The sequence below is a fragment of the Eurosta solidaginis genome, chromosome X, assembly GCF_040869045.1.
Source record: "Eurosta solidaginis isolate ZX-2024a chromosome X, ASM4086904v1, whole genome shotgun sequence".
Taxonomy (NCBI): Eukaryota; Metazoa; Arthropoda; class Insecta; order Diptera; family Tephritidae; genus Eurosta; species Eurosta solidaginis.
In genome coordinates, this window is record NC_090324.1 from 57,484,130 (window position 1) to 57,500,590 (window position 16,461).

At 39.6% G+C, this 16,461-nt stretch overlaps 1 protein-coding gene and 2 pseudogenes across 1 annotated transcript in view; all 3 read right to left on the reverse strand.

Annotated features, from left to right (window-relative positions):
- Positions 1 to 16,461, reverse strand: part of LOC137234189 (inhibin beta chain-like) — a 364,782-nt gene that overhangs the window by 210,676 nt on the left and 137,645 nt on the right. The gene's annotated exons all lie outside the window — the stretch shown is intronic.
- Positions 4,586 to 5,463, reverse strand: LOC137234433 (eukaryotic translation initiation factor 3 subunit I-like; annotated as a pseudogene).
- On the reverse strand, positions 14,131 to 15,001 carry LOC137234435 (eukaryotic translation initiation factor 3 subunit I-like; annotated as a pseudogene).

Sequence of the window (16,461 nt, forward strand, 5' to 3'; positions counted from 1 at the left end):
AGTAAGCAATCAAAATGACGGAGTAACGAATTTAAGAAATAAATTTTTTGAATTAAAGAAATGATACATTAAAAAGCCGTCAAACTTTGAAAAAATTAAAAAAAAAAACGAGAAAATTTTAGATAACTTTTAAAAAATCTCAAAAATTTGTTATAAAAAGTGTAGACAAATATATATATTTTTGGCCCTATCTTTCAGCTTTCTAAAACTAGTAAGCAATCAAAATGACGGAGTAACGAATTTTTGAATGCGCGAGGTACAAGAAAAACAGTTTACCACAACAATAACTTGAAAATTTCGGGGTGTTAGAAAATTTTGAAACACGGTATCTTGATCTACCCATCAAGACCTACAACGGACACTAGATCGGTTCAAAACTGCTTGAGATATTTTTTTTTAGCACTGGGTAATATTTGTAAAATTGATTTTATCACAAGTGGGCGGTGCCATACCCTCTTTAAACATTTTTTTTCAAATTTTTATCAAGAGTCGCAATATCAGTCCACGTGTGAAATTTCAGCATTCTAGGTGTATTATTTACTAAATAGTCAGGTTTTTTGTGTTTTCCAAAATGTTATATATATAAAAAGTGGGCGTGGTTATCATCCGATTTCGCGCAAATTTTGAAAAATCCCACTTTGACCCATTTAGAGTGCTCCAATCGAGTCCAAATGTATGACCGACCCCCACTAACTTTGGAAGACAGACCCAACGATGCCAGTGGCACACCCCTGGAACCCGCCTGGGGGTTCACCATACAAACATTTCAAAAAATCGCCGGTTTTGCACTTTACATGAGAAAATTAGCGAAATGCCTATGTTTTTTCTTTTAGGAGTTTATTTTTCTCTTTAGAAATTCATTTAGTCAGAACATATGTAAATGAAAAAATGAATTTGACTTAGTAATAGAAAAGAAATAAAAAAAAAATTATTAGAAATTAGCGTTTTTACAACCCGTTTGAAACCAAGGCATCACTGTGATGCATTTGCATGTCGTAAACATAGTTGTGTGGGTTTTTTATGCAACGTTTTAAAAAATGAAGGTATCACTGTGACACAATTGCAGATCATAAAATTGCTTGTGTTGTTTTTTTTTTAAGCTACCACAAGACACAGCAGGTAGAATTGAAATTACCATTTCATTCTTATTACCTCGTCTCGTAGACCATATATAACGTAACAGTTTTTGCGAATGCATTAAGTCATTGTGAAGAACTCAAAGTGTGAAGTGCTAATTTCAGATAAAAAAATATTTCAAAAAAAAAAATAAGTGAAGTGACCATTCCAAATCAAAAAGTTTACAGTGAATTCACCATCCTCTACACCGCAAGAAGAAGCAACTACAACAACAACTATCGAAAACCCAATGAGTCATATACCCAAGCATGATGTTACTGTTTTTGGTGTGTTTACTGATTTAACTGATCTTAATTTACCAACCCATCTGGATATCTTGAGATATTATTTTTACTTAAGCGAACGGGCTAAAACAGAACAAAAAAAAAGGTTTCCCATAAATCATTCACTATTCAAGTACAAGATAAGTTGATTGGAATTTGGGAAAAACTTGGTATGGAAATAATGCTGAAAAAAAGTGTATTTAATAAATTGAAAAAATTGCTTGACAAGTATCAACAGTAAATCAAGAGAAGAAACAACACCCAACAATTTACAGAGTATGTAAAATCTCTGGAAACTATTTTTTACATTGGAACATGTAAATGCGATTTGAAGGCAGCTCCATGTGCAATCGGCTGGGTTCCCGAACGCCTCAAAGAGTTCATGCACGATCAACATAATCAGATAAGACTAACAATGGATGCATTTATGATGGAAACTGAAGAGCAAGGAGCAATGTCATCAATGCCAACATTCCAAGATCCTGATGATTCAACATACGCACGGCCACCGGTACAAGAAGATATGGATATAAGCACAAGTTCACATTACACAGAGAGATACGATTGTTTTAACTTTTCCTTGGTATGTGACAGATTTGGTGTGCCTGACAGAGTAGCATCAGCATAGGGAACCGCTCTTTTGCAAGATTTTAAAATTAAAGATAAGCATGGGAAACCTCTCGTCATGGATAAATCGAAAGTTTGCAGAGAAAAAGAGAAATGCAGACAAGAACTTCTTCGGAAATGGTTAGATGATACCAATTTGTTAGCGTTTTCATTGGTTCATTTGCCTTCTACACTTGAACGAACTTCCGTTTCGGCATTTGTTTGAAGCTTTGGATAAATCCACCAGCACTGGACCAAAATCGGCAACCGGGAAACTGAGCCGTCAAAACGAAACTTGTGAAACTCTTCCGGTAAGTTATTGCTATTACTCATTTATTATAATTGTCAACCATTTTTAATTATTTTATTATTATATATTTTCAGGTGGTGGATGGCTTCCAGAAAATTGAGTTGCAAAATATGTCCCCCTCTCCAGAAAATATTGAATTTTCCACCGATTCGAAGTACTTATACGACATGGCCCATGCAATTTCTAGCGGCGTGGATCTGGATAACATCAAACTAGGGAAAATTATACATTCTCGGTGGCTCACCAAGGCCGCTAAATTATTGCGATTATATGTGACAACGGAAAATCCAGATGCAAATTTAAGAATTCTGGTTGAATTTATAATTAAATGTTATGTGCCAATGTACATCAATATCAAGTATTACAACTCTGTCGTGTACGGCAGTGCATTATTTTTCAAGTTCATTGGTTGGTCACGATTTCTAGAACCTCGTTTACGCAAAATTGTCAATCAAGTAATTAAAGATAATTCATATTATGCGCATTCGGAAAATATCTTGTTATCAATGTTGTTTGATGATAGCAAAGAAAAGCGCGACTGTGCCATCAAGAAAATTCTACGCGATCGAACCGATGTTGACGAGCCAATGGAACTTAGAATTTATAAAAAACCAGATATAAACTTTAATTGTACAAGTTATACGGAAATGATCAATTTGAATGATATAAATATCGTATTTGAACCACCATTCACGCGAAGCATGCCGTACGATACATTGAAAGAATATTTAAATCAAAATGATCCACCGTTTAATGATCCAAAAATTCCATCACACATACAAGGAACGGAACGACATGTTCAATTGCTAGCTAGCGTTTCCAAACGGGTTATACAGGAAAATGTAGAGGCTATTACGGCGACGACATTAGATAGCCGTGCGAAATTGCCCAGACTTGAAAGTAAAAAAGACTTCACACAATAATTTTTTTTAGTTTCTGTTCTATAACGCACTTAAATTAATTTTTTCATTTACATACATATGTTCTGACTAAATAAATTTCTTAAGAGAAAAAATAGGTATTATTATAAATAAATAATAAATATTATTATAAATAAATAAATAAAAATAAAGAAAAAAACATAGCCATTTAGCTGATTTTTTCATGTAAAGTGCAAAACCGGCGATTTTTTTAAATGTTTGTATGGTGAACCCCCAAGAGGGTTGCAGGGGGTGTGCCACTGGCATCGGTGGGTCGGGCCTCCAAAGTTAGTGGGGGTCGGTCATACATTTGGAGTCGATTGAAGCACTCTAAATGGGTAAAAGTGGGATTTTTCAAAATCTGCCCCTACCCAAAAGTTCGACCCAAATTGGGGGGCATCAGATTTCGTTTTAGAGGTATGGTTCCTTCGGCAAAGTTTCTTATTTTGTTCCCTGAAATACGATTTTCACAGAGTAATGAGAGATTTTTAAATCGACCCGCCCTACTGTACAACCAACCGTTATCCAATCAAAGTTAATATACTCTGTGTGCAAAGCACGCTGAGTATAAAAATAACGCAACATTCATCCGATATCGGGCGTTACTTTGTACGCCGGGTATATAGCTAATCTAATCTAATATATATTATAAATGGGAAAGTTTGGATGTTTAGATGTTTGGATGTTTGTCCAGATGTTTGTCTTTGTGACTCAATCACGCAAGAACGGCTGAACCGATTTAGATGAAATTTTGCACACATATAGCCAATAGTCAAGGAAGATCTACTAGCTATATTTTTTTGAAAAGGAGGGAGGTCCCCGCCCCCTAGGAACAGTTAAAATTGAACTAATGCATTTTTTCGTTTTTATGAATGAATCACGCCAGAACTGCTACACGGATTTTGGTAAAATTTGGTACACAGACAATAGCCTACAAGCGAAATTTTTTTCGGGCATGGAAAGCGCGGTAGGGATGCCAAGACGCCTTCAAACAAATACTTTTTAATAATTTTTACACATTATAATTTACCTTTACTGACCTTCACCCATATTACAACTCAATAGGTCAAATAATTCGAAGGCTTACAAAATGAGCAGTGACACCCTCCTTGCCCCCCCCCCCCCCTTCTCCCAATATCTGGTGTAAAATCTATAAATTGATATAACTCAATATAAATTTTCTCCAAAATCAATAGTTTTAGGTATCTGGCACATATAGATCGAGATCTAAACAATTTTGGAAAAACGATCAGTGGTCCTTTCCTTCTCCTTCTCCTCCCGCCATCCGCCCTCCTTCAATTGTTTTTATTAGCACGCTTTTATTAGCCTGTATGTTTCTATGTAACTTGTCAGGGTGGGTGTTCCCACGTTTGCGCGTCTGCAAGATATACGCTACCTTGGACCGCTCGTGATGCATTGGGTGGGTTGGCCGTCATGGAAAAACACCAGGTTGATGGCGTTGTCACCTCCATGGCGTCTTGTCCACCACCCAAGACAACATGGTCCATAATTGAGCTGATTGCAGCCGAGCTTACAGGCCATTCTGTTTTATAGGTCTTCAGACAGATCAGTGATTCCAAGTCTTTGAATGCAGTAACAACCAGAATACCATCTTTATTTATCAGCATATCGTCTTTAACAGCCGTTTGATCATTTATTGAGTTAATGTCACGACCACCCTCTCGTATATCCCAAACAGAAATTTGGCCATTTGCGTGCCCTATGATTATTGTTTCATCCAAGGGTCACCACAGCATAGATGTGATTTTAGATGCAAGCATTGGTATACGTAGCAATGGGCTTTGCTCGGCAGTGCTTTCATCTGCTGTGCGTGCATCAATCGCGAGCCGTTCTGGGTTTTGTCCCATATCTTTATCCGTGGAGTGGGCCGCTTGTTTGCCAGAGTGGCCGAAGCCGCTTGTTCGCGCCGACGACTTTGTAGGTAGGGGCGCAATTGCAACGCGATGTTCTGCATCCCGTGTTTTGTTGTCATATCGCCTGCGCCCGATATAGGTTTCGTCGTAGTACAATCAACAGCTGGGCACCATGCCGCTCCCTGATGCCAATCGTAAGCACCAAGACGTTCGCAACTTGGCGAGTGCCAAACATCCGGCTTTTGATCTTTTGAGCATGAAAATGGTAGATCGCCATCATGATTGGGTTTGTTTGAGTTATGGATATAGATTTTATGTGGGGTTTGTTTTCTTTTAATGCCGGTCTGCGCCATGAAATATCAAAACAAATGACAGCAACAACTTTCTCACCACAGGTAAGTTAAAAGCTCTACGTCAGAAGGTTGCCATATGACGAAATGAAGGTACGGTGGGCTAATGCTTAGGAAAAGGATGGATATAGGAAGACATGGTCGTTGTTGGCTGGAATGTAAAACAATAGAAACGGCAACTAGAAACGGTGTTGCTGTTTAGCTATTGCCTATATAAAGGGGTTAGTTACCATTAAACGAATAGAATAGCTGTGTCATAAAAGTTGATTATGCCGACTGTGCGCAGGATCGCGTAAACGATTTTATTAATTTGTATATATATACATATATCCCTGGCGCGAGGTCCAGTAAGGACAAAATCGTACTGAGTGTTTTTTTTTTGGTGTTCAAAATTTATGTGCGGTGGAGCAAACCGCCCATAAAGAAACCCGCGGTCGTCCGGAAAAAGCTATTTTCAAGGCCAGAGGCCTAGGATTCCGGCCGGCGCGAAGACTACAGAGTTTTTGGCTAACGCGCATGATGAATGTGGAATACGCAGGGACAGCAGTTAAACCTTGGTAAGTCGGTGGATTAAATTTTTGTTTTTGAGACATATTGTCCCTTCTTTTTTTTGCGGCTTTTGGGGGTTCATGTACCTAAAATCTTTATTGCGGTAACTTGTCACTAAATATCTAATGCCTTTCTGCAAGCCCCAGGCAAACGTTTCATAATTTTCTTCCGGTAAAATCCTTTTTGGTAAAATTTGTTTTGGATAATTTTATTAGTTGCCGGGGTTACTAAATTCCCAACAAACAATTTAGTTTAATGTTGACTCGATATTCCCTTTGAGATCAAATTCCTTCCTCAAATCTTTAACGTTAATTCTGTACATCATCGCAAAGGCTATTCTCTATTTGACATCGAAGGCCATTAATTTTCTTTGCTGGTATTCATTTTTGTACTTGGGTTATACTTATTTATGATATGCAGTTGTTCGAATAACAATTTTACATATTTTTTTTTGCAATAAAAATGAACGAAATATAATTTTATATATATGTATTACATATACTTGGAAGTGCGGTCAGGAAGTTGTTCAAAATTCCTCAACTTCACCTCAAATACCGCGTAAGGTGATAACTTACGTTCGAGAATAAACTTGGCTGTGTTTGTTGGGTTTCTTCACATATTAATAAGTCAATTGCACCCTCGAAGACTACGCGAGGTGCATGAACGCCAAACGGGCGCAAAAGCACCAGCCTTTTTGTAGCCAGTTTAAAATATAGTTTCTATCTGTTAGTTCAACACCACCCCGTCAATAAACAAAAGCTTTTGGTCTGCGCCAGGAAAATTTTTTTCGGAAATCTACCATAACTTTTCACCAGCATACAGGCGTACAAAAGTGCCTCTAAAACCACGTGAGGTGAAGATAGCGAAATTCTTGCGGTCTTGGCACCCTGGTTAGGTGATTTCGTGAATCCGACTATCATCAATTTGACACCAAATACCAAAAATTACAACATCTATTAATACAATACGTTTAAATATATATATATATATATATATATATATATACAACATCTAAAATACAATACGTTTATATATATATATATATTTAAACGTATTGTATTAATAGATATTGTAATTTTTGGTATTTGGTGTCAAATTGATGATAGTCGGACACACGAAATCACCAAACCAGGGTGCCAAGACCGCAATAATTTCCTGATTGCTGAAATATCCATCTGCCCCAAATATCTGTTTTCCACCGAAGAGAGCTCTTTTAGGTAGGCTGTAGGATTTGGTTGTTTCATTAAAAGTAATGCTCATCTTGAGCCAGGCGAAGGGTTTGGTTTTTTTGTGCTAACACGGAAGAAAACAAACGATTGTAATATTTTACATAAGTTTTCTTTTGCATGACCATGGGTGTAACATTTTTTTTTGTTGCTTAGACAGAACTTATGATGAATAAATCACATAAAGAGAATCCGTTGAAGAAATTTATAAATTATGAGATATATACTATAAGATTGTCAAACTCACCTATACAAATGTGTCTGTTTGATTTATAATTGTAAAGAGATAAATCTGTTAAGCATGTTTCTTGTTGTATTAAAATACCTGTTTGAAGCTTGAAAAGAAATTGGAATATGGTTTGCTGATTTAATCGGTTGGGGATGGGGATGATGGCAAAATGGTAGGTAGTGCGGAATCGCGAGGAGCAAAGGTAAGAAAGGGGACCTGCTGAGCTCCGAAATAAACGAGCGGTCCGAGGTAGGGTGGGCTTCTGGTGGGTTGTATGGAGGCGTATGAGGATGATGATAGTAACATCCGCCTCATATCAATGGGGCAAAAGGGTTGAGGATCCCGCCTTTAAACTGAGCTAGCTGAGGGCAAATCCACATTGATCGCGCAAAGGGGCGGATGCACTTTCAAGGTGTACGTTACAATCATTAATTATGGCGCCCAAACAAAAGAAAAATTGTGTCATGTAGTATATGACACACAACCGGAAGTAGGAAATTTAGTATATACCTATATTTATAACACCTAAACTAAACCATAGGGTACAACACCTGCGCCTTAGCTTGAAATTGGCGCCCACTAATGAGCAAACATTCCTTGGATTTTTACCATCTAATCCGGCGAAAGGATCAAAGCTCACTCTCTCAAAATAAATATTTCAAGCTAAAGGTAAAGTCACCAGATACACAATCATCCAACTAAACGGGTCTGCCTCTGTGTGCCCATCAGTCCAAATTGGTGACTTGGAAGTGGTGTTTGTTTCAGGCACCCAATCGCACCGATATGGAAGGATGGAATCACATGGGAAGATCCTATCAATAGCCCAGAGATGACATAGCCAAACCAAGAAGGTCAGGCCATTCGCATCTAAGTAAATATTTCAACTGATCGTTTTTTGCCTTTTTTTTTTTAAATACAACACAATCTACATAATTTTTTTTTTGGTTACAATCAGGAGAATTGGAAGTCCTTTTTTTTAAGTTATTAAATAAGAGCTGCAAATTCAGTTTTTAAAATGTTATGGCCACAAGCATTTAGGCATGTAAAGCTTGTGCTGCATAACGAGCCCCCTAATTACGACGTTTTCGTTTTGATATCCTTTTTTGGTAGCATATACAATTCTATACATCCTCACCGGAACGTAACTGTTGCTCCTGGGATTCCTCATAGAAACCGAGTTTTTTTTTTGGTTGCCCTTGAGTCATCTGAACCTCCTCCCCATACATATACAATGAAATTAAGAAAGTAAATTCGAAACTATTTAGTGTTGAGTCATAGATGGTGAAAAGCGGTATAGGAAAAAAATTGCGTAATATACTGAATCTTAGACCAGCCCCTTATAATTTCCGATATGCAAACATAAATAAAATCATGTTACAGCCCAACGAACAAAACCCCAACCGGCCTAGTAGAAACGACCCTGCTTTTATCGATCTCTCGAATCGCATACAGGCACATTGCCAAAGCCACCAAAAGAGTTCCAGCCAGCACGGACAACAGTGGCCCCACCGCCCAACTTTTCCTTTCCCCCACCTATCGTGTCCAACAATGGCGAACCCGATCGCTCATCTAAAAACGGCTCGCGTGATATTCGGGAAGATATGGAACCAATTTTGAGGGAGATGATAGCGGAGGCAAAACCCGCTATTGTTAATGAAATGCGCGATATCACACCGAATTTGGTTAGAACGGCACGAGACAAAGATGCAGGAATAAGGAGTAATGGGTCGCGTAATTAAAATAAAAGAAGGAGACATAAATCCAGTGTGGAATCCTATGATTCCAGGCGTTCTAGAAATGGACTTGCGATACAGGAGAACCCAACCAACGCTCAAACAATGAGAAGCAATAATAGGCCCACATCGTATACGGCAACACATGCCTTCACTCGCTACGACCCACGACCAATTCGCCAACAACCAATTGTGGATGCAGGTGCACCCGCGGCTATCTCTACAGAACATCGTTCAACAGTAGCTCGCGAAAATAGGGAGTTCGTCAGATCAGATCTTAACATCGAGAAGTGGGGCATTAGCTTCCAAGGCAATCGTGACACTATGACGGCAAAAGATTTTATTTTTAGGTTAGAATATCTAAAAGAACAATACGGGTGTTCACTGGGCGAGGTCATACGCGACTTTCACAAACTACTGGGTGGCGAGGCGCGTGAGTGGTACTGGCTCTATATCCGGTACCATGGTAGAAACAATTGGCCAACCCTACAAAATGCACTCCGGCGCCAGTTTGCATCGCAACAAACTGATTTCGAGGTTCTAAGGGAATTGACGGAGAGGAAGCAGAGGCAGAATGAGGCGATCGACCAATATTTTCACGTCGCTGATACGTTGCGCTCGCGACTCCGGAATCCCATCCCGGAATATGAAATAGTACGGTTGGTAAAAGGGAACTTGCGCGAGTTCCTAGCCAAAATGGTTTACCCGATTTCCGCGTACTCACTGGACCAGTTAAGGATGGAGTGTAAGGAGGTTGAACGGGTTTTTCCGCGTCACGAGCGTATGCTAGCGAATGTATTTACGACACGTACACAGCGCCTCGATGAGGTTAGCCAGGTACAAGGACAAGAGTATTTCACTCCCGGTAATGAGGGTCAAGTCGCCGTGGAGGAAATATATCATTCATCAAGCAACCAGGGTGTGGTTCAGAGAAAAGTATCGTGTTGGAACTGTGGTGCGGATGGGCACTTTTTCACCGAGTGTATGCCTCTACAGCGACGAGTTTTTTGTTACAAATGCGGGAAGCGAGACGTGATTACCCCAAGTGTCTGTCATGTAATCCTTCGTGAAACATGTCACGGAGCGCGGTAGCGACGGGGGAATCGCGCGGTACCCACATCCTGTCAAAATAGATGCGGCTACGAACACGCCCCTCGACAAGGAGTGTGCATTAACAAACGAAAAAGAAATTTCTATTTTTAAAAACACTACGATAGATAGGCAACCGAAGGCGCCTAAGGAAAGCACGCCATCCTACGAGGAACGGTACAGAAAATATATTGAAACTCGGGAAAGAATCTTTTCAGAAAGTATAGTGATAGCAGTGTCGCGAAGAGTTCAGAAGGCGAGGCAGCGATTTCGTCAACGAACAATATTCACACACAATATTCTTGGCAAGATCACGGTACCCGTAAGATTCAATATTTTAGTACACAAAATCACATTTTTTTATGCCCCTACCTGGAGCAAAATATTTACCTTGGCGTGGACTTTTGGCGTACATTCCAGTTGGCCTCGGAGGTAATAGCTGCCGATGAAATCGATCTTACCAAGATAGAAGAGGAAATGGTGTCTGAAGAAGATCGAAATGAGAGACACGTATTACATAGCCTTACAGCTGAGCAAAAACAACGTTTAGACGAAGTTGTTAGTGGTTTGAGGACGTATGAGAAGCAAGGGTTAGGGCGTACCAACATAGAAAAACATACTATCAAGCTGGTCGGCGACGCGGTGCCAATCAAGGAGAGGCTCTATCCTCTATCTCCAGCCATGCAGAAAATCGTATATGAAGAAGTAGACAAGATGCTGAAGCTGGGGGTGATAGAGGAAAGTGAAAGCCCTTGTAGTAACCGCACGACAATAGTACGTAAACCCGAGAAAAATCGGTTTTGCTTAGATGCACGCAAATTAAATGGAGTCACGGTCAAGGATGTGTATCCGCTACAAAACATCGAGGGCATTCTAAGTCGCCTCGATGACACACACTTTATAAGTAGTGTAGATTTAAAGTTCGCCTTTTGGCAAATCGAACTTGATGACAGTAGTAAGGCATACACAGCATTCACCGTGCCCGGACGCCCTCTCTATCAATATGTTACAATGCCGTTTGGGTTGTGTAACGCAGCCCAAAGGTTATGCAGTTTAATGGACCGTGTCATTCCACAAAAGCTCAAATCTAACGTTTTTATATATCATCGCACCTTATTAATCATCGCACCTGATTTTGAATCACATCTGCGAATCCTACAAGAGGTCGTTATATGTCTAAGAGACGCGAATTTAATGATAGGATTAGGCAAATCCAAATTTTGTTTTAAGGAGTTGCCCTATTTGGGTTATATAGTAGGAAGTGGGATGTTAAAGACAGACCCCGAAAAAATAAAAGCAATCCAGAACATTCCTATTGCCAAGTCAGTCAAGGAATTCCGTAGTTTCCTTGGCACCGCCGGTTGGGGAAGGAAATTTGAAATATCTACCGAACCTCTGGAAGCAATCAATGATTTAAAGAAAGCTCTGACGAGTGCTCCGGTTCTTAAGCACCCAGATTTTTCGAAGCGATTTTGGGTGCAGTGCGATGCATCTGACTATGTTCTGGGTGCTGTACTATACCAGAAGGAAAACAATGGCGCAGAAAAGCGAATCGCGTACTTTTCGCAAAAGTTTAACGAGTGCCAAAGGAAGTACAGCACGACAGAGAAGGAATGCCTCGCGGCTGTGATGGCGGAAAAGAAATTTCGTCCCTATATTGACCTGATGCCCTTTACGGTAGTGACGGACCACGCTAGTGAAAAGTAATATAAACGCAAGATGTGTTGACTTTGGAAGTCAGATCAATATTCACTTTATTACAAAAATTCTTTCCCTTTTTATAGCTAATTACTTAACCTACACATTTACAAATATCCTAATACTAACAACTAAAAATAAGTACATTTGTATTACAGAGTATATATGTGAATTTGTATTGTTATGCATATATGTACATTTGTATTAATATGCATATATGCAGTATATGTAGATTTGTGTTATTATGCATATATATAGATTTGTATTGCTATGCATATATGTATATTTGTATTACTATGCATGCATGTAGATTTTTATTAATATGCATATATGTAGATTTGTATTATTGTGCATATGTGCATATTTGTACTACCATGCATGCATGTAGATTTGTATGCAGAGTCAGCAGATCGATATTCATGTGCAATGGGAATATTTGGTTAATTCATATTCTTGGTTGTATTTAAGTACTAAGCAGAATTTATTAGCTGTGAACGGACAAAGGTTTCATATTCGGCATTCCATTGATGTTAGCTAACCGTCTGGGTTAGTTCAATAATTTATGTTGGAAAATATTGTAATATGATTATTACTAAAATATATTTGGAGTTCATGATGCGTAATGCCGCAAGTGTGTTACAGTGGGTGTGACGTATAATGCTACAATACAGTGGGTATGATGTATAATGCTACACTAGTTTAAAGTGGTTAATGTTTTTGAGAGACTTAAGAGATTACCTAGGTGGTTACTGCAACTACAAGCGTTGAACTTTGAAATCGAACATCGGAAAGGCTCAGACAATGTTGTGGCCGACACCCTGTCGCGTTGCATTGAGGAAATTTACACTTCACCCATCGCAAATATTTAAACAGTGGAGTTCGAATCGAAGGAGTACAAAGATTTAATAAAGACTGTAGAAAACAATAAGGAACGGCTTCCTGATCTCAAGGTAAAAGACGGGATGGTATTTAAAAAATGTGTATCTAAAGACATGGAATTGGAGGAAAATGAATGAAAATATGGGTCCCTGAAACTTTGACTTTGACTCTTCTCGAAAAGGCACATTGTCCAGAGATAGCTGCGCATGGTGGCATGGCCAAAACTTTACACCGCCTACGGAGGTTGCGTTATTGGCCGAATATGGTGGTACAGGTGCGAAATTTTGTGAGGGACTGTCAGACCTGCAAGGAAACAAAACCAGCGAATGCGGTTTTACAACCGGGAATAGGTAATGAGGTAGTTACGATCTGCCCATTTCAGAAAATATACATCGATTTTCTGGGGAAATACCCTAGATCTAAACGCGGAAACTGTTTCACATTCATTGTGGTCGATCATTTTTCTAAATTTATATTTCTGGAAAATGTGGGTAAGTCCATCACAGATGAAATTTTCCATAAATTTGGGGTCCCGGAAGTTATCCATTCCGACAATGGAACACAGTTTACTTAGAGTCAATTCTCTGACCTGTTAGGGGCCTATGGGGTTAAGCACCTAAAGCCAGCTTTCTATGCTCCCCAATTCAACGCAGCCGAACGCGCTAACCAATCCATACTAGCAGCGATCAGATCGTACCTTGAAAACGATCATCGTGACTGGGATTTATATCTCTCAGAAATAGAATGCTCCCTTCGCAGCGCGGTGCACTCTGATAATGCGTGAGAAAATAAGAGAAAATCTATATGAAGCATATGAGACGAACGCGTCTCGCTACAACAAAAGAATACACGAAACACGCTTGATACCCGGACAAGAAGTATATAAACGCAACTTCGTGCTTAGCGACTTCAAGCAAAACATCAATTCGAAGTTTAGCAGAAAATTTACTAAATGTCGCGTTTCAAAGGTGTTGGGGAACAACATGTATCTTCTTGAGATTTTGACAGGGAAAAACCTAGGTGCTTGGCATGCCAAAGATATCAAACAATAACCTAACCGTTACCTGAGATGTTTCTTTCCGTCGATGAGGGTCATTTCGGCGGGGAGACAGCATCCAGGGAGTATCCGTACCGGGTTAACCTACAAAGAACACCTAAAGTAAAAATTCTTATATGCAAACAAATTATGGCAAAAAATTTCCGCAAGTAGACGTATACCAATCGATTCAACACATGCCCGGCTGAGCTCTCGTGGCAGGAGACAATGTCATGGTGGGTGTTCCCACGTTTGGGCGTCTGCAAGATATGCGCTACCTTGGACCGCTCGTGATGCATTGGGTGGGGTGGCCGTCTTGGAAAAACACCAGGTTGATGGTGTTGTCACCTCCATGGCGTCTTGTCCACCACCCAAGACAACATGGTTCATAATTGAGCTGATTGCAGCCGAGTTTACATGCCATTCTGTTTTATAGGTCTTCAGACACATCAGTGATTCCAAGTCAAATAGCTTCGCTGCTGCATCTTTGGATGCAGTAACAAACAGAATACCATCTTTATTTATCTGCATATCGTCTTTAACAGCCGTATAATCATTTATTGAGTTAATCTCACAACCACCCTCTCGTATATCCCAAACAGAAATTTGGCCATTTGCGTGTCCTATGATTATTGTTTCATCCAAGGGTCCCCACAGCATAGATGTGATTTTAGATGCCAGCATTGGTATAGGTAGCAATGGGCTTTGCTCGGCAGTGCTTTCATCAGCTGTGCGTGCATCAATCGCGAACCGTTCTGGATTTTGTCCCATGTCCCTGTGGAGTGGTCCGATTGTTTGCCAGAGTGGCTGAAGCCGCATGTTCACGCCGACGACTTTGTAGGTAGGGGCGCAATTGCAACGCGATGTTCTGCATCCCGTGTTTTGTTGTCATATCGCCTGCGTCCGATATATGTTTCGTCGTAGTACAATCAACATCTGGGCACCATGCCGCTCCCTGATGCCAATCGTAAGCACCAAGACGTTCGCAACGCCAAACATTCGGTTTTTGATCTTTTGAGCATGAAAATGGTAGATCGCCATCATGATTGGGTTTGATTTGAGTTATGGAACGCTCATGACTTTGCAGCATTAATGGTCGCATTGTGCACTATTATCCTATAGATTTTATGTGGGGTTTGTTTTCTTTTAATGCCGGTCTGCGCCGTGAAATGTCAAAACAAATGACAGCAACAACTTTCTCACCACAGGTAAGTTAAAAGCTCTACGTCAGAAGTTTGCCATATGACGAAATGAAGGTACGGTGGGCTAATGCTTAGGAAAAGGATGGATATGGGGAGACATGATCGTTGTTGGCTGGAATGTAAAACAATAGAAACGGCAACTAAAAACGGTGTTGCTGTTTAGCTATTGCCTATATGAAGGGGTTAGTTACCATTAAAAGAATAGAATAGCTGTGCGATTAAAGTTGATTATGTCGACTGTGCGCAGGATCGCGTAAACGATTTTATTAATTTGTATATATATACATATATCCCTGGCGCGAGGTCCAGAGTACAGAATGTTTTTTTTTTTTGGTGTTCAAAATTTATGTGCGACGGGACAAAACGACCATAAAGAAACCCGCGGTCGTCCGGAAAGAGCTATTTTCAAGGCCAAAGGCCTAGGATTCCGGCCAGCGCGAAAACTACAGAGTTTTTGGCTAACGCGCATGATGGATGTGGAATACGCAGGAACAGCAGTTAAACCTTGGTAAGTCGGTGGATTAAATTTTTTTTTGAGACATATTGTCCCTTCTTTTTTTTTTGCGCCTTTTGGGGGTTCATGTACCTAAAATTTTTATTGCGGTAACTTGTCACTAAATTTCTAATGTCTTTCTGCAAGCCCCAGGCAAACGTTTCATAACTTTCTTCCGGTAAAATCCTTTTTGGTAAAATTTGTTTTGGATAATTTTATTAGTTGCCGGGGTTACTAAATTCCCAACAACCAATTTAGTTTAATGTCGACTCGATATTCCCTTGAGATCAAATTCCTTCCTCAAATCTTTAACGTTAATTCTCTACATCATCGCAAAGGCTATTCTCTATTTGAGATCGAAGGCCATTAATTTTTTTTGCTGGTATTCATTTTTGTACCTGTGGTATACTTATTTATGATATGCAGTTGTTCGAATAACAATTGTACATATTTTTTTTGCAATAAAAATGAACGAAAAATAATTTTATATATATGTATTACATATACTTGGAAGTGCGGTCAGAAAGTTGTTCAAAATTCCTCAACTTCACCTCAAATACCGCGTAAGGTGATAACTTACGTTCGAGAATAAACTTGGCAGTGTTTGTTGGGTTTCTTCACATATTAATGAGTCAATTGCACCCTCGAAGACTACGCGAGGTGCATGAACGCCAAACGGGCGCAAAAGCACCAGCCTTTTTGGAAACAGTTTAAAATATAGTTTCTATCTGTTAGTTAAACACCACCCCGTCAATAAACAAAAGCTTTTGGTCTGCGCCAGGGAAATTTTTTTCGGAAATCTACCATAATCACTTTTCACCAGCATACAGGCGTACAACAGTGCCTCTAAAACCACGTGAGGTGAAG